The 20067-nt window shown below is 27.2% G+C and overlaps 1 protein-coding gene across 1 annotated transcript in view; it reads left to right on the forward strand.

Moving 5' to 3' along the window:
- The first annotated feature begins 2173 nt into the window (after window positions 1-2173).
- Window positions 2174-20067, forward strand: part of LOC107436448 (uncharacterized) — a 93011-nt gene continuing 75117 nt past the window's right edge. Inside the window, exon 1 of the mRNA XM_016048177.3 lies at window positions 2174-2361. The gene's annotated coding sequence lies outside the window, so the exon portion shown is untranslated. The remainder of the gene's footprint in view (window positions 2362-20067) is intronic.

The following is a 20067-nucleotide window of genomic DNA, read 5'->3' on the forward strand; positions in this document are numbered from 1 at the left end:
TATATATATATAAAATATTATTATTATAATAATGTTTTGAAATCCCAATAAAATTTCGACAGGTAATTACACCCTTACATAAAGTTACAGATACTACCAAAAGTGGCAAAGAGGTATAGTTTTCAGAAGCCAGTTATCAAAAAATCAATTTCAAACATTAAAAAATAATATCCGTTTCCTGGAGAATAATTAAATTTATATTTCAATATTAAATAATATCTACTATGAGAATTCTGAGACATTTTTGTAAATCTATCAATTTTTAATCAAAGTAAATCTAACAATTTTGTGAATGCTCAGTTCTCACATATAGCCTAATTATACTATTTTTTTCAAAACGTTAGTTCTTTTAAAAATTTTAAACTCAAATAGCTAAAGTTTTAATAGATATTTTTAATCATCTTATAATTGCATCTCATAATTCTTTAAGAAAATTCTCGTAAATGGAAACCTAATATATTTTTAACTTAATTTTAGTGATAGCAGAAGCGTAAGAATTAACACTATTTATCTATATCTATTTTTGCAGCAACTTTTACGGCATACAAATATTTAACTTTTAATTTCTTTTTAAAGTTTTCAAACTTTATCTACAAAATATTACTTTCCCGAAATTAAAGTACATCTGCCAATTTGAACCATTTCCTTTAATCTAAATTTTGAAGGAAATCCAAATAAAGCTATTCTGATTGTTTTCGTTTAAAAGTGTTATCTATCTAGGAGAATAAAATATATTCTAAGCTATTGAAACCATGAAAATATTTATTAAGCTACATAACTCCCCAATTTTTTTTTATTTTTATTTCCATCGCAGCAGGCGATACAGACATTATCCTAACGCCAGAGATCAAAGGAAAAGACAAATACAAATGCAGAAAGAGATGAAATATACAAAATGCAAAAACAAAAGCGAAACCTCAAACACAAAAATTAAATCAAGAATTTAAATTGAACAAAAGGCCTCTAGCCTCTCAGTATCGGGAGTAGATGCAGTCCTAATTCCAAGAAAAAAAATCCTTTTTTTAATATTACCTATTTTAATTTCAACTCCCAAAAAATCAAAATATATATTATTCAAAAATTATTTTGAGACAATTTAAAATTTATTAAAAAATCTAGTTTATTCAAGAAGCTATAAGATTAAATGAAAAAACGAATCAGAAATATTCTTAAGACGTTGTTTATTTTTCTACATCGTTAAAAACTTAAAATATTTATGAATATAAAATTAAATTTCCCTTCGATTAATTGATATTAATTTTTAATGTCACAATCAAAGCATATATTATGAACTTTTCATCTGAGAAATTTAAAAAATGCGATTGCATCTTATTCCTTTTCTTAATTTTTACGAATTTTTTTTAAATCTTACAGTATTTTTTTCAGAAATATTTTAACATTGAAATAATTCTATGAATTGCTTATTCAATTAGTTAATTATTTATATGAAATCACACATTTGACTCGACACCTTTTTTATTGTAATGATTTTCGATTTTAGTTCCTAATTTATATTCAGTTTCATTGGAGTTTTTATCGAGAAAAAAAGTGTTTTACAACCAAATCATGAAATGAAAATAAAGGAGAAACCATTTTGCTTTGCAAGAAAACCGCCAGAACCCATTTCAAAATTGTTTTAAAGGTCCTATCTTGGACTTAAATCTGATGTAACTGCATTTTTCTTATATGTGTATTTTCTTAAATTATATATTTTGACCTGTAAAATATTACATTAAAAAATGGAGTGTTTATTATTTCTGGTAAAGAAATCGATAATCTTACGTTGATTGATTTAAGTTTCCAAAAACTATTTTCTTGGTCTTTGGATGAGCTACTTTTTAAAAAAAAAAAGAAATTTTTTTTGGAACTAATTTTACTTTTTTATTACTGAATACAAGTTAAAACTACTGAAAAATGGTCTCATATTTTTTTTTTCTGAATTGAGTTTTATTTCATGATATCCTTTACACAAAAAAGATAGTGAAAATATTACGTCATTCTATGTAAAATACTCAACAATTTTTCATATTAACGCCCACGATGGAAGTTTTACATCGATTTGATGACTTGCCGACTCATAGATGACCCATTTCATGCCCCCGATTAAAAGAACACCACTCTGACGTCACACAGCGGGTGTGCCAAAATATGCGTGCGCATATCCAATCCTTTTGAGAGGGGTCCATTGATTACGTTTTGGGACACAGAACGTTGGATGGCGCTTGATGCAAAAGGAAGACCAACTTGTAAGCTCTTCCTCGGACATTTCGCGCAGTTTTCTTCAAATTTGAAGTTTAGAAAAGCAACTTTTCTTCCACGTGGTGGCGTCTGCTCTCTAACTAAGAAGTAACTATACAATTGGTAAGTAAATTTTTAAATTTAGATATAATATTTAAAGTTTCATATCTATAAATATATTTTCTTTCATAATAATTAAATAAATAAATTTAGTAGTAAATAAATGCAATAACTAATTTTGTATGCATTGTTCTTAAAAAATAATATATTTTAAATCTGAAGTGTGAATTGGTGGGTATTAGGTGTTTTTTAATAAATATTATTGATTAAATGTTGCACTTTTGAGATATTACATAGATTATTGTGTAAACTGTTTGGTTGATTTTTGGAAGTAATATAATGATTGTGAAAAGGTATGATAGAATACTGATTGGTATTAAAATTTGATTTTTAGGTTTTTATTATCAGAGGGCAGATTGAATGTGAACTAATATTAACTTCACTCATCTGTGATTCTAATAATAATGATCATGAATGATTCTTCAAATTCAAAAAAATTCAATGTTATGTTTTGAGTTCTTTACGATTCATGAGGATTTTTTTAAGCTCTCTCTATCAATAAAAAGCAGGAAGTTCTTCAACTTTATTAAAAAATTTATTTATTATGAAAATTTTGAGTCTTCTCTATGCTACTAATTTTCTTGTTAATGGTGAAATTTTTTTCTCTTTCTATTGGAACTAGATAAAAGAAATGATTTTATTTTCTTCGCGTATTGAATCTCAAGAGATCTAAAAAGTATAAATATATTTTTTTCATGATTATTTCCATGTTGTTTTGTTTTTTAAAATTTTAAATGATACACCGTAAAAAATATGAAAAATGCTTGAATAAAATTACAATATATGTACATATATATTTGAGTTCACTTTATTTAAACTTAATGAAATTGAAAAATACACTTTTTTAAATTTGAAAAGATAATAAGTAAATAATAAGCAAATGTAAAATAATATGCGCATAATTTTGAAAACAGTTTTAAATATAGTTTTAAATAATGATAGGTATAATAATGATAGATTTTTTAGTATTTGACAAATACTAAAAAACCTGGCGTTATTGCAGCATTGTAATATAATTCATGTAACGAAATTAAATATATAATTTTTGTTAAGTTTTTACTTTTTAAATAGTACATAGAAGATATATGAGTATATTTAATGCATTTTTAAATAGTTAATGAGAGTAGACATAAAAAATGATACACGCCTCTAATGTATCAAAGAATGGAGATCTTTAATTCTCATTCTTTTCATAAGGAAGAACGGTAAAAATAAAAATTAACGTGGTTTATAAGAAGAAGAAAAATTGCTTTACGAGGGCTGCATGAAACTATGCATCTCACAAATAATTTATTAAAATTTATAAACAATGGCAATTCAATGCTTTAACGAAGTATTTTAGCACATGTAAATAACAATTATGTACATTAAAAATAATATAATTTTTGCATATTTTATGTTGGTGTGGGTAATTTACATTACCCGTAGTTTAACATGAATTAAAGGTAAAGAGTTAATAGCTTGCATCAATTATATGTTCTAGAAAAATTTTATTTAATTGCCGTTATAAACATCATGAAAATTTCAAAATGTAGATTCTTTTAAAGATATGCTACATATCTAAAAAAAATTTTATTAATAAAAATCTTAAAATTTTCAAAAACAATTGATTTTCCATCACTAGTTGGTATAAAAATTTGAAAATGTCCCTTTTCATCATCCCCCTTCATTTATTGGCATACAATTTCTTCAACTTATGTCGTTGCTATGAAGTCTTATCTCACATATACTAAAATTATCTTAAATATACTAACACATGAACCAATCTCACATATACGTCCATTATATTATTGAGATAGAAATATGTAATAATCTTAAATGCTTAGAAAATGTAAATTATCATTGACAATCTTATTTTTTTATCACACTTAAGGTATTTTTTTGAATATCTATTTTAACTAAGAGTAAACTGATTTTTTTATATCCACGCACACTGAGAAAAAAATTATGATGAAAACCATAAGAATATGATATATTTACCGTGTTTCCAGCCTCTAGGGGAACACCAAAAATCTGGGAAATTTTTGCATCATCGCTTTGGTTATAACGTTTCGTAAAATTCTCAATAAAGTATGGTTTTTTAACATGGGATAAAATTTTACAAAAGTTGTAAAATTCTTCATGATACCTTGGAACACAATATGAAAAGCAGTTATTCGCTTAAATTTACTCTTCTGTCCAATATAATTTTTTTCCTATATGTATGGCAATAAGAACACTGTTGGAATTTTCTGTCTAAAATTATGGTAAAATAACTGCCCATCCAATTAACCGTAAAATTTTCTTATCTTTTCTTTATATATATATATATATATAATCCTTCGAACGTTTAGGTATACACTAGGCGTTATAAAGCATACACTCCATACCGAATATATTATTAATGGTTATGATTTCATATGCTGCATTTTATTCCTTTAAAAATGGCACGTTTTTATCTATCCCGCTGTAAATTATGGATAACTCTTGTTTTTTAACACAAAATATAAGAATAGATAATATAAAAAGAGAAATCATTATAAAATAATTAAAATATACAAAATCATACTTTTTATTATTCGTCTTTGGAATTCAAGTTATTTACTTAAAATAAACAAATGAATGCTTATAATGCATTGTATCGATACGTTTTAAAACATTGTTGTTTTCTAAACCTTACTATATCAATATTTTAGTATTTACGATAAATATCGAATACACGATAATTATCGACTTTGATACAACTCGCGGCATTTTCTGATGTAATATTCTGTAATAAACGAAGACGAGAATTATGGAATATGCTATTACCAATACAGTTATATCGAGTACGATATTATCGCGATACTGATAAATTTCGTTTGGATGCTTTAATATTGCCCAATGCTAAAATAAATAGGCTTTGCTGACAGGGAGATATATCGAGAATTATTTGTAGTTCTTAGGGTATTAAAATTTTAATATCATTTTAATATAATCAATTAAAAATTTTCAGTTCTTCTTTAAACAGAAAAATTGCACAAAACATTCGGGGACAAAATAAATAATGAAATTCAATGATCATAAAATAAAAAGAAGCAAAAATAAAAGTGTATATTTAATATGTTCTTGTTGAGATGTTGCCATGCATGACAGCATGCCAGACGACAAAATGTTTGATCAAATGAAATGTTTTAAAAAACACCTGTTATCAATTCTGCAATGTGATATCGTTTGAATTACTGACATAAGGTATTCAAAGTCGTCTGCCGCCGGCTAGTTTTTACCGTGTTGCCAATTACTACGTGTAAAATAACACCTTGTCGAGCGATGTTATCGCTCTTGTTAGTTTTTGCAATGATTGTTTGCTTATTGATTTTATTGCCTTTTCATTTTTTTTTATATCGTTTTCTCCGTGATGGGAATGCAAATTCGAACTCTTTAAGATATCGTTTACTTTCAAAATGAAAGTGTTCTTTTATTTTTCTCTCTAGTGACCCAATGGAATAGAACGAAAAGATTGAAATAAGAACTTTAGTCATCGTAAAATTCAAAGACTTGGAAGTAAAAAACTTTTAAAATCGAACTGTAGATAAAGTCTTAAACTGTAACACAATTTCACAAGAATTTTTATTTTCCTATTCTGTTTTTATTTAGAATACTAAAAATTTTGTGTTNCACTAAAATTATTATATATATATCCGCCTCATCTACAGAATTGGTTAGAAACCACACAATGATAAAACTAGCACTACTCCTCTCCAAGTAACGCAAATACGAGTCCATCAAAAATTCCCCCACCATGGCAAATATCTCCAAATACTTAATCAAGGATTTCCCTTGTCTTCTGGATTGGGTTCAATATTACAAGGCTACGGAGGTGAACATTTGTAGTCGTAAACTAAAAATTTATTTGGCTGTTCAACGACGATTATAATTATGATGATAAGGCTCATTTTTGCAAATATTAACAATTTCTTGATGAATTTCCTAAATGATGATCAAAACATTTTTGAATTAGGATGTATACAAAATCTCAGACATATATGCAATGATGAAATCAAAATTGTGAATGGAATCATTAAAATATTTCTAGAGAAAGGAAAATTTAAAAATTATCGTACTGAGGATACCGGTACTTATTTTGTAAAGCTTTATGAAATAAAAATCCTGAGATATCGTCATATCATATAATATTTTTATCATTATATTTGCCGCAAAATCGCTGAATTACAGTTAAATCACAGAGACCTTGCTTTATAATACGGTATGAATTTGCTGTAATCTTAATAGGTTATTAAATGAAACCATATATTTATTAATATTGATGTTTCGATTGTATCATTCATTGATTCTTCAAAGCTATCTTGTAATACCAAACTCTATCTTTCATCTCTGCCCTATTTGGGGGGAATGGGGGCTAACTTTGAAACTTCAAGTACATAAAACCCCATTTATTATTGCAGATTCGAATTATCCAGAAAAAAATTAACCCTATATGAGTTCTAGGTTTATGCATTTTTTTTACAGATGGTGCTGTAACCGATAAAAATTAAATGGAGTACAAGCTGTTTAAAATGGAGAGACTAACAGATCAATAAGTTAAAAATAAGCTCGTTAAAAGAATGTGATTAATATTTTCATTAATTTTACCAATAAAAAAATACCAAAACATTTTTAGTTTTATTTATTTTATTATTTTTTCAATCTGATGTTTCTCGAGATACCATCATTTAATAATGGTGAGAATAATCATATCAATAAGAAAAAAATAAACACGTTAAAAAAATTTTATCAAAAATACCAACAGCAAATAAAATAAATAAAACTAAAAATTAAAAAAAAACATTTTCAGTTTTATTTTATTTTATTTTTTTCAATCTGATGCATCTCGAGCTATCATAATCTTAAACAGTTTCTACCCTATTTTGATTTTCTCGGTTACAGCACCATCTAAAATGCAAAATGCATAAACCTATTTTCTAGAGAATCCTAATCTGCAATAAAAAAATACTGGTTCATATTTAATATTTCAAAGTTGTCCCCAACCTTCAGGGGTTGCGGGTGTAAGATCTAAAATATTATCAGTGGATACCTTTTGAAAACAGAAAATGCGTCTAGTTTCCCTTTACAATCCGATGTATTCTACTCGAGATATCGGACAGTGTCCAATCTTTTTTTACCAGCCAGGTACTCATATTTCAAGTTTTAATACGGTTAGATTTTGTTTTTTTCTTAAACTCTGGAAAAAAAGCTGAAATATATTTTTGAAACTCACCAAGGATTAAGTTACATAATTTTTGTAGTATTAAGCACCAGATTAAGCAGGTTAATGCTCGGCTATTCTAGCCACGATGGGACATAGCCTTGACACTTAGCCTTCATGTGAAACTGGGGTTCAATCCGAAGGCGGCGATTTGAAGCGTACCCAAATTCAGATCACCATCTAGGAAGTAAAGATGGCCGATGTTCACTGCTTCACATATTGCCATCACCATGCCATTGGTCACAAAAATGTAAAGATTTAACTTTAATGACCCTCTTTGCTAGTAATTGACTGTTGCAAAGTGCTTTACTTTTCTTTTTCTAATACAAAAGAACCGATAAATACAGTAGTTTTCAGTTTTGGTATAACACCTATTCTCCTCGGTTGCTTGTTTCTGAGAGATGAATTCGTTTTACCCCTTGTGACTATTAACAGCCACATAAATGTAAAAATTGAGTTAAAAAAGACACGTCGTTAAATAAAAAAACTTGAAATGAATGATTAACAATTCATTATTAGCAAGTCATTATACATTTTACAGCAATTTCAAAACTAATAAATATCCTAAGTTAATACAAATCACGTTATTACTTTATTTAATATAAATAATCATATCAAAGAACAATAATTATTAAAATTAAAAATATAATTAATTGTCATCATTTGAATATTTGTACTTAGTATATTAGTTCATATTATCTAAATTATCTTATAAAATTGCCACGAATTTTTTAATGAAAAAAAAATTAAATCTGTTTTAAGATTTGAGGATTTGATTGTACTCCAAATACATTATAAAACTAATTGCGATATTCAAAAAAAGGTGTTTTTTTTCCCTAAATAGCATTAATTTGTGTAATTTATTTTAGTTTTAATGACTTCTGTATACAAATGTAAGACTTTTAAATGAAAATTAATTACTCTAATTTAATTATAATTTTCACAGAATTTTTAACTAAGTTCTTGTCATCAATTTAATTCAAATTGATATATACTAAAAAAAGTATGTTAAGAATAAATATTTTAAGCCATTTTTAATAAAATAAGTTATTAAACTTTCTTTAGTTTGAAGTGAATAAAGCAAGCTGATGAAACTTAATTTCCTTAAGTAAAAGTTACAATTTCCTTTATAGTTAATGAAACTTATCTTCGGGGTTTAGAACATTTGTTTACTTGATATTCGGTGCAGAAGAAACATTCTTCTGCACCGAATAGCAAGCACCATGTTGTAACTATTTTACGAAAAAATTGGAGGCAATTATAGATGGTGATTTTCCTAAGAATACTCTATTTGTCGTAGGACAGACGGCGCCGTCTCATTTCCTACGATTCAATGGGTTTTCTTTACTACTTGTAACTATTTTTAAACACAGCTGATTCTATTAAATGAATGGAAGCTTTGTATTAAATTCCTGGCACAATTTAGTATTAAAAAATGTCATGTGAATTTTTCGAAATAACATTACTTTAAATACACAAAACTTTCTTTAAAAATGCTGATAGCCTAACAGCTAAACATCTAATTTAGTTTGAAATAGATTTAAATAAAGTGCTTATTTTATGTAGCAAAGATTTATACTCTGATTTTTCCTGCTGCCGGCTGTTAATCAAATAGTTAAAACTAATTAAAACTGTACTTTGAAGGCTCTTTCATCAGATAAAATAACTCTTTTGAACAACTAACCTAACATTTTTATGACGATTGCGAGTGTTTAACAGTTAGGTTAGGCTTATTTTCCAGAAGCACTATATCCACCAGAAATAAACACAATTTATTCGAAATGTATTATTTTTCTGCTTATCATCTCTATATTTATAAATTTCTGCATGTTTTAAATGAATTTTTTTTTATGTTTAAACATGCTGCGCAGAGATTTTTTAAAAAGTATTAATAATTTAATAATAAAAGGAAAAGAAAAATAATAATATAAAGGCGAAAAAGTAAAAAAAAAAGAAGAGTTTAAAAGAAAAGAAGAAATTAGACCTTTATTTAAAGAAAGAAAGAAATTTTTAAAACAATTTGTATGCTTTAAAATACTATTAGAAATATTTCTAAATTTAAAAAAATTTCTTTCTCAAAAGTATTTAGAGATTAAACTTATAGTTTTGATTCAGGACACTAAAATTATAGAACTTCCCTTAAAGCTAATTTTGAAGTAAGAACTGACCATACACGAAGAAATAAATTAAAACACTTGATATATGTGAAGTAAAACATGAATGATAATGAAGTAAATATGATAAAAAAAGTTGTGAATGAAATAAGAATGAAATCAAGCATATTACTAAATTGTATAATAATATCTGAAATTATTAATTAGTTTTATTAGTTTTCATTATGAAATTATTAGTTTTCATTATTAATTTGAAATCTAATCAATGATATTAAAATTATTTAATAATACATTATTTATGCTTTATACTGGTAAAAAGAGACTCTATTCTCCCATGCTGCTTTCAGCAATTACTTTTTATTGGTGCAAAAAATGCCAATTACTATAAGCAAGTCCTGCTTGCTTGTTTTTTCATATTTAATGCTAATTATTTTTGTTTAATTCAATGGTGACAATATCATGTCAATTCATCATGTCCAATTGAAATTTTTATTCTAAAATACACTTAAAATAAGCATAGAATAACATAGTCACTCAGAATAACGTAACTTGGATATTCCGTTGGTTTTAGTTCTTTGAAATTTTAATTATTATATTTTATGATATTTATTTCTAAAGCTTAAAATGAAGAAAACAAAGTTTTCATCCACTATAAATTTCTCTCGATAAATTTAATCAACTATGTTGTATTTCTAGCTGATATAAAGTTTTACTTTAATCCGGAGATTTTAATATTAACATGCCACTTTTCAAGTTAATCACCAAGACTGTTAATGATGCTTCTTGATCAGATTACTGAACATTTATCTTTGCTGTCATGGATGTTAACGACTTTCCGTTAGAGAATTAAATTAAGTAATTTTACGATTTGGTAAATGTATCATTTTGTTTATTACTTTAACTGAGAGTAACATTTACATCAACTTTACATTTATCTTAAATACTGGGATGAAGTTTCTTGATAATTGTTTGTTAAATTGAAAGGGACTCTGAGTTTAATTTTCACCACTCACTGTTGAATGTAGACATTTTCCAGTGTAAAGACGAAAGATATGTGAAGATAAGACAAAAGATGCATATATATATATAAACTGCTGTTTGTAGAAAATGCAACACCATGAAGGAATCATCAGAATCAAATGAAATTCGCAGCAAATGTCAATTATAGGATATTATGCAAATTAATAAAGTTTCAGAGCCATCGCGCGTGCGTGGCGCGCGCAGCGCCCTCTGAATTGATGCTGAAAGCGTATAAATAAAGTGCTGTAGCGGGACGTTGAAAATAGTCTATGATTATTTGTTAGTGGCAAACGTTTAGTGAGACCTGAGTATGCCTCCACGACGGAAGAATAAGAAATTCAAGCAACTTACGGAGTTTGAACGAGGGAGGNATAGTCTCAAGTCAGTGGTAATATAGTCTGATATAAACATCGGTTGTCTCGAGCTAAATGCAATATATAATCGGGGAATTTACATCGATAGCTGCAAGCAAGTCTCAATACTAAATGTTACAAACATAGATGGTCATGAAATAATAGCATTATAATCAATTATTCTTAATCAAGTGACTTAGCGGTGAAAATAAATATGATTTGAAACTTGTCTATAAAACTTAAATGCTTGCTAAAATGACAATACTTACAGGCAGATTTTCAGCAATAAATCATGATGCGGTGTCCTAGAGAGAGGATGCAGAGACAAATATCTACAGACATGGTTAGAATTCAATTATCCAACAATTTAGTTAAATGTACGGTTTCGTAGAATATAGCTATCCGTATTATACAAGTGTTCTGCAATTATGATTAACATATTTTTATAGTATTGTCAAAATTAACTACCATCACAGTTAGTGAGGAATTATTAGTTTGTACTTATAAGTGAGGAAAAAGAAAATCGTAATCAAAATCTAGGAATGATTGTTAAGATCAATTACTATTAAAGGCGAAATAAGATCATCAAAAACATTTTATTTATAATGTGAAATTGACAGGCGGTTCAACTAATTTATAGTGGTTAGAAAAATTAAGGAATGGGCAATAATTGTCACTAAAGTTAATTGTGCTCAAAAACCGCTTGACAACTTTTTTTTTTTAAATTTTGGATCTTTCTATCAAATATATATTTGTGACCTTCCCGCTACTGGTTATTTCGGATTCTTTTTGTACAAGGATGCTATTAATATATAGTAAGGGTGATGCTTGGAGAACACCTCTTCACCAACACAAAATTATTCTTTACATAAGCTATTGTATACTATTGTATTGTGTATTGTATACTTAGTAATGCGTCTTAAAATGAAGTATTTAATAAAATACATCACATAATATTTAAAAAAAAAATAATATATATATATATATATATATATATATATAAATTATAGAACCATAAAAAGTTGTTAATTTGAGTAATTTTCATCGTAATTTTTTTTATTTTAATCTCGAATATTTATTGTTGTTTATCCGCTATGGCTCTGCGCTATTTAGTGGTCCATTCAGTTTAATTTGTAGTCAGTAGAGGGAGCTTCTAAAAAGTTATCCGTTTGAACACACTATTCATGTCGACTGATGGTGAAACTTACACTTTATTTTAAGACAGTAATTATTTTCTTGATCATTTTGGTATTTCATCCCCATAATTTTTTTGAACGGAAAACATTTGAACAATATTGGATTTTTAAGTAAATCATTTGATTTGATAAAATCAACTGTTCAACTTATTCTGTAACATATAATTTCGATGGAAATAATGTTTTTTCTTTTTTTAATCGAAATGAACAACAATGTAACATAATGTTCTAAGTATCATCTGTTTCAAATTCTTTAAGTCTTTTAATCTTTTTGCACTTTGCAATAAGTCATTCTTACTTTAAATTTTTTCTTCCTCAACTATTTTCGAATGTAACTTATAACTTATTCACATGATGTATAAGGATTAAAAATTTGAAAAAACTATTCTCATAAATCTTCTAGAAAACTACTTGAATTGCATTGGAATTAATGATATTTCCTCATGCAATGTACGATAAAACAAAATAAAGTGTAGCATTTTCTGTATGGTGAAAAAACATTTCTTAGGAAGAACAAATACGTAATAGTGCCTTTTTCTAAAGCATGTGGATTATAAGTTAAAAGTATATTTATGGCTGATATTTTTTAGCTTAAATTTTTTCCTGTAAAATAAAGTTTGTGCTTCTCTTACAAAAAGGAAATAAATTTAAGTGTAGTTTAGTTAAGTACTCCGTAGTTTTGTTTTATTATCATTTATATTTATTTATGGTCAACTCAATTGAAAATATGGGCAAATTGACGGTCGAAATTTTCAATTTAGGTACTATTTTTTTAGTACAGTAAAATATTAGTTTTGTGAATTTATTATAGATGGAATACAATAAATCAAAGTACATTATAGTTTTTTGTTTTAGTTTTATTTACATAAATTATGTTCTAAAAGCTATAAAAATGTCTACTTCAAAGTTGTATTTTTTTTCAAACTTTTTTAGAGTCATGTGTTTTTCTTATAAATAAAATGCATACAATTGTTAACTATAACGTGTTTTTTTCCATTTAAATGTAGATATATAAAAGAAATGATTTCAATATATTGTAATAAAAATATTAGTTTCAGGATGTTCTCAAATTTAATAAACGTAAAGTATACAAGTTTAAACTATTGGTTTAGCTGAGTTTGTTGAATATGCTCAATTGCAATTCTTTTGGGAATTACTAATAAAAATGCTTTGCTTACAAAACAAGAAAAGCGAGGAAATTACATTTAGACGTTCGAAGGTCACAAGTATTCGGGAGTATTTCTCGTGACTAACATTTTAAAGAGGTTTTAATTCCTAAACCGTGACTTAACTTGTAAAACGACTAAGATATAACAATTCTTACAGTATGAGAATCTAAACGGTATAGTCTAAACGGTTGGACTAAAGAATCCAAGTAGATATATGTGTCTGCATTGCAGTACCAATATTAAAAACTTAGATTTCAAATAAAGAAAGCGTTTTATTCGTACACTATTACAAATTTCTCGGTGGAAATGATTAAATAAATATTTATTTAATTTTTATTTTACCATATTTAAACGAAACAGTCTACTAACCATAAATAAGATGGTATTCAAAATTTTAAGTGTGAGAAATATCGTTTATTTACTGCTTTCATCTAATACGGTTAAGCTACAAGAACTTTATCGCACCATAATAAAGCCACTTAGCTCGTTGCAGCTGGGTACGTATTATAGCCTAAATCAATAAAATAAATGAACAATTCTGATTCTTTGCATATTTTAACTAACTCAAACAATGCAGTTGCTTAAAAGTAAAAAAATAAATCTTAAACACTTTTCATATAAGAAATATGGCTTTTTTTATACGAACGTTTTTCATCATTTTCGTAATCAACATGGAGATTATTAGCGAGATATGCACATAACATGCATGAATAACTCCTAAAAAATCAATCTTACTAAAAATACAACATAATTTGATAAAACAAATTGTGATATGATGTGGCAAAAGAGCACAGTCTTAATTACATCAAGAAAGCCAAAAAATAACAGAGATTTAGATTCATTGATTATTATTTATACGCATCGTGTTTGTCGTTAACTTGAAAGTAAGTGAGGGTGTTCTATCTTGGGGCTTACACAATTTCTGAAAATTTAAAGGCAGCATTAGGATTATTATTATTTTTAGTTTTGGCCCTAATCAATCGATAGCATCACAGCGTTTAATAAAATCATTAAATACAAAGCATGTAATTAACTAATAACATACGAAGCGTTGAGTTAATGACTTGATAAGATAAAAATCATCTTTGAAGTGCAATTTTTTAAAATTTCATTTCATTTTTTGAGCATGAATTTGTAAAACTGTTAGAGTAAATTTTATTTAGTTAGGGATGTTTCAGTTATTACAAAATAATAACAGTTCATTCATATTGACCGAGATCATTTTTTTAAAAAAATCGATTCGCAATTGTACCTTAATAATATATAATTTTGCTTAGGACAGGTTTTAAAATGCAACATAAATGTAATTTTTATGTTCAATGAAGTATGTTCTAATCCTTTGCAATCACTTAGATACAGTAAATGTTATATTCGATAAGTATATTCATGAATAATAATAACATTTTGATGTCATCGTTGGAAAAAAATGTTTTACCAAATTAACTTGGTAGTAATATAACATACACTGTTAAAATTTTCATTTTAAATTGACTGCAAAATAATCGGCAGCAGTCCGTCCATTTAACCGCAAAGTTTAAAGTAAAGAAAATTTTTTTGCCATTACTGTTTTAAAACTGTTTAAGACTTGCTTGGTCAAAAATCATTAACACAAAACTCTACGTTTTTTTAAACCATTTACAAATAGCATGGTTTCAAAACCGTAAAAAAGAAATTCAACTGAACATTGGAGCTAGGCCTAGTGTTCGGTAATGGACATTGGAGTTATTTTTCGGTTGAGCATTGTTTTGTCAAGTGAACTGCCGGCTTAATTAGTTTATTTAATGGTGCCATCTATTGCGGGAGATGATAAATACTGAACATTCTGTGTTAGCCAGCACCGTGGTGCTGCCATCTATGCGTAAATGATAGTTTTGCATTCTAATTAGTCTAGAGTGACCAAGAATGCAAGGCACCGGAAACACCTCATGTGTTGAATAAATGGAGGAAATATGGTGTCAAAGCAGGCACTCAAACCTCTGTTCTTCCAGTCATGAGATTGACAGATTAGCCCTCTCTGCTGCAATATATGTATGAAGCTGAAAGGAACTATTGGGTGGTGCGTCACTTCATTAGATGGGCCTTGTTGGTGCGATAAAATTCTGGTTGTTAAATCGTATGAGATGAAACCAGTTAATGAAAAATTTTTCTCGCAATTAACAATTTCAATGCCATCTTATTGATGGTTATTTTACTGTTTTGTTAGAATATGGTAAAAGAATGAAAAAAAATTCTTATTTAGCCAATTTTTTCCGGGAAATTTCTGGCTGTATAAAAGTAAGAGCATTACACTTAAACGTAATGTACTTCAAAATTTTATAATTTGCAATTGCTTATTCACCTATGACGTTTATTTAAATACATTCGTTTTTCTTTAGAAAAAAATTAAAATTAGAATGAGAACACAAAGCATTGCTTTTTAGTTGAAGTAGCTTTTATGCTTATAAATTCAATAACATTAAAAATATATAAATATTTAAATTCAACAGTTTTTTACCTCTTTAGACTTTTTCCCTGCCAAAAATGATGAGTAAATTTCTCATACACTTACTATCTAAAAAGCAATCGTTTTTTATCGTCCTCACGAAAAGCAATGTGACATAATGACAGTTGATATTAAGGTAACAATGATTTTTAAACAGGCTATTCATTTTTATAGCTTGGATAGTTGCCAACCATGCTAAAGGCAAAACTTATATCATTTGCCATGTTTATGGTTTATTTTTTAGACATTAAAATTTTTTTTAAGATAGTAATAAAATACTAAAATATATGTGGTGGTCTGAAGCATTATTTACAAGGAAGAGAAAAATATTACTCGTGCTTCTTGATTTAACTAAATAACAGAACAAAAAATATGACATTTAAATCATTTGTGACAACAAATAAATTTACATATAAATTTGTTTTTTTTTTCGTAACGCTGTTACAAAAAACAACAGCGTTACAAACCTTTACTTACCTTTAAACCAATAAATTGAGTACCCGAGTATCTACCTAGATTAATATATTTGAACTTATTTCATTATTTTAGTTTTCAGACAAAAGACATGTTTGTTTAAGAAGAGTTAAAATATATCTGCGCAATTTAACTTCGTTATTAAATAATATGGAAAACGTGACATTTGAGATTTGTAAATATGCAGTGCGCAAAAAGTTTCAAAATCAGACACAAAGCCCTACCTTCTTTGAATAAATATACCTATTTTTTGTAGACGGATATGGATCTGGAATATATGGTCCCAATAGTTTAGGCAGGATAAAACTCCTCTTAATGTGAAATTAATATTAATTTTACTTTTCACGTATTTTTCCATGTTAAAGAAGTAGTATTTTTAAATTCTTATTTCCCAAGAAAGTTCAAGATTTCATTTAAATTATGAATTTTATTTTGTTATTTAAAATTGCATTGATATAAATGGTGTAAAAAATTTTCAACCAAAAATTTCAATTTTTTTAACTCTAGATTGCTCATTAATTTAATAATATGTCTTAAACAGTTCTTGAGAAAATTTACTGTGCTCACTATGTAACATTTTAAGATGAGTGTTCAGTTGAGCAAAAGTAATTAAATATTTTTTTAAATCTTACTTTTTATCTTTCAAGAAGCTATCACTCTAAGAAAATAAATAAATAAACCAATATTTATCAAAAAATAAAATCGCAGTATTTGAAATTATTAGTTTTTATATCAAATCTTTTAGCGTATCGGTAATGTAGAATATTATCTTACTTAATATTTTTTATACTTTTAAGACTAACATTTAGCTGTAGAAGATAAATTGATACATAATTCTCACAATAAGCATCAATAATCTTTAAAAAAATATTTCTTACTTTTGCAACTACTTTGTTTGAAATCTTATTTTGTTAAAGTGCCCTCAACAACGATTAAATAAAAAGATTTTTTTTTAGAAAAAATGATGTACTGTGTGAGTTATTTACTTATTTTTTATAAGAAAAATGATTTGCTTTTAACCTTTTATTTCGTTTCCTTTTTTTCCTTATTTATATTCAAGGTTTATTTAAATTCTCAAATTAAGCGGAAGTATAAAATAAGGAGGAAATGATGAAAGATTGGAATTGTCAAGCAGTATTGAGCATTTTTTCTACAATTTAAATTTTTTCTACAATTTTAATTCGTCGCTACTTACGTCTTTTTCGTCAGCTGCATACCTTTCGTATATTCAGACCACGTCTGCTCGTTCAAGCAACACAAAATGTAAAAGAATTTTGGATTCTAGCCAAATGCAAGTAAAGAATAAAATATAAATAAAATACGGGAATTATTTGGATTAGTTTGAGAAAGGCAAAATATCCGCTTCCTTTAAAAAAATTTGAGCAATGAGTCTTGGCTGGGAATTATATCTTCAGTTCCAGTTGTTTATAAATATTACTGATAGATATAAACTAATGGATGCTTTAGAATCTAAAGATGAGTAATACATTAATTTTGTTTGAGTTTAAATATTCAATCTTTCAATTCATAAATTCAAACTTTATGCTAACTAATTTTTAAAAACACAAGGACGACTATTTTCTACTTTTCATTAGTAAAAAATAATAAATAAAGAAAAGAAACAACTGAAGAAAAAATTTATGCGATACATAACTACAAATCTAATGAGCACGAATTCCTCTCTATTCTGCAAAAGTTAAAGAAAAAAAAAGAAACTAAGTGTTCCCTCTATTAAACCGATATAGGAAAGCACTTAAAGGGTGATATATTTTATTAAAATATTTACTTCTTATACAGGAATGTATGGAAAAAAGTACCCAACTACAGCGTTAGGCAAGTACGCAAGAAAATGAGACACTATAGGAAAATACATTATATTATCGCAAAGTATATTTTTTAAATGTAGTTTTTTGAAGCAGTGTCTACAATAAAGTCTCAAAAAAGTGACCACAAACAGTAATACATACTTGATAATATCAATTCATTAGCAGCTTTAAAATGTTAGTCATTTTACTCATGCTTTCTCAACGAGGTCCTCAACTGAGTCAATCAGTAAGACTTTAATTAATTCAAAAGTTGCCTCCTTATTCCTAGTTAAAAAGTAATCGTTATAAATATGGTGATCTATTAAACTGGTATCACACGTCATCCTTAAAAAAACTGACATTCATAACCACATTTAAATAGATTACTACAAGACATGCTGAAATAATACTGCAAATGATTCAGAACAACAGTAAGCAATTAGAATCTTCCATCACAACTATAAACTGAGTAGCAAATGTTTATATAATCATTTTGCTCTCGTTGCATAAATGTACAATGTTTACCTTTCTCAAATTTTGTGTCCATGTCTAAACACCTCACTTCCGATTTGTGTCCATGTCTAAACACCTCACTTCCGATTTGTGTCCAAGTCTAAACACCTCACTTCCGATTTGTGTCCATATCTAAACACCTCATTTCCGATTATACATTCATGGAATTTTTCGTTTCAACTAAATTTTCAAGAATTTAAAATTTATGCCACGAAAGTAAAATTACACTTCATAATGAACTTCGTTTATGAAATTTACACTTCATAAGAAGCAGAAAGTATAGGTGAAGCCATTAGAGAGCACCTTAAGTGCCCTCTTTATTGTGAAATATCTTGAATCTGCCACCAAAATACAAAAACATTATTAAATACCCCTAGAAAAATAAAATCTTAGTAAAAGTTCTCAAAATGGGTGACGCTTAATGGGTTGTGACCAAATGAACTGGTCTGATTTGGCCCGTACTTGAAACGTATCTAAAACTCCTGCAACTGCCTAATTTGAAGTAAAATAATCTGTGAATAAACTTAAGTCAGTGAAAGTCAGTCTAGAGTCAGTGAATAAACTTAAGTCCGTGAAAGTCAGTGAATAAACTTAAGTGAGTCTAAAGTCAGTGAATAAACTTAAATGTCCTCTCCTAGTCAAATGAAAGATGAGATTACAAGCCACCAGAAAAGAAATTGAAAATCGTGCCCTGTATGGTAACGGCTGTAATTGCCCTCTTTTGGATGTTATACCAACTATTTAACTCAAGTATGTTTTTCTTTTATTTTCCATCACATGAGCTTAAATACTAACTTATAAATATTGAACAAATATACTTTCAAAGATACAAATATTGAAAAAGGTCGCTAAATCATTGCAAAGCTTGTGATTAAATTATAAAAAACAAATTGAATTTGAAAAGACAAATTGAGTGTTAGTACATATCGATTTGAAACAGTCTGCTGTTGTATTTACAAATAAACTTTATATCATCAATGAAGTTTTAACGTTGTTTAAACTACATATCAAAATATTTTTATGCTAAAAAATAAAAACATCTTTAAAGAAAAACGCTTTACATATTACTATTGTTTAATGGCAATAGAAGCAAATAAAGTACTAATAGAAACAAATAAAATCATACATTTTCTTAAATTTCTAAGTTATTGTTTTGGATCGAGTATACTTTTATAACTGCGATCTATTACTGAAATAATCACTACGATCTCTATTTGAGATTAATAAAACAAGTATTATTGTTATTTTGTAACCATAACGAGACAGCTTATGTGGGACCCACATGGTAAATTGATTTCAGTAATCTCGGAAAGAAACTACAGAACAATCAAAGTAAGTAGAGATTTTTTTTTCTTTGAT

This window comes from Parasteatoda tepidariorum, chromosome X1, assembly GCF_043381705.1.
Source record: "Parasteatoda tepidariorum isolate YZ-2023 chromosome X1, CAS_Ptep_4.0, whole genome shotgun sequence".
Taxonomy (NCBI): Eukaryota; Metazoa; Arthropoda; class Arachnida; order Araneae; family Theridiidae; genus Parasteatoda; species Parasteatoda tepidariorum.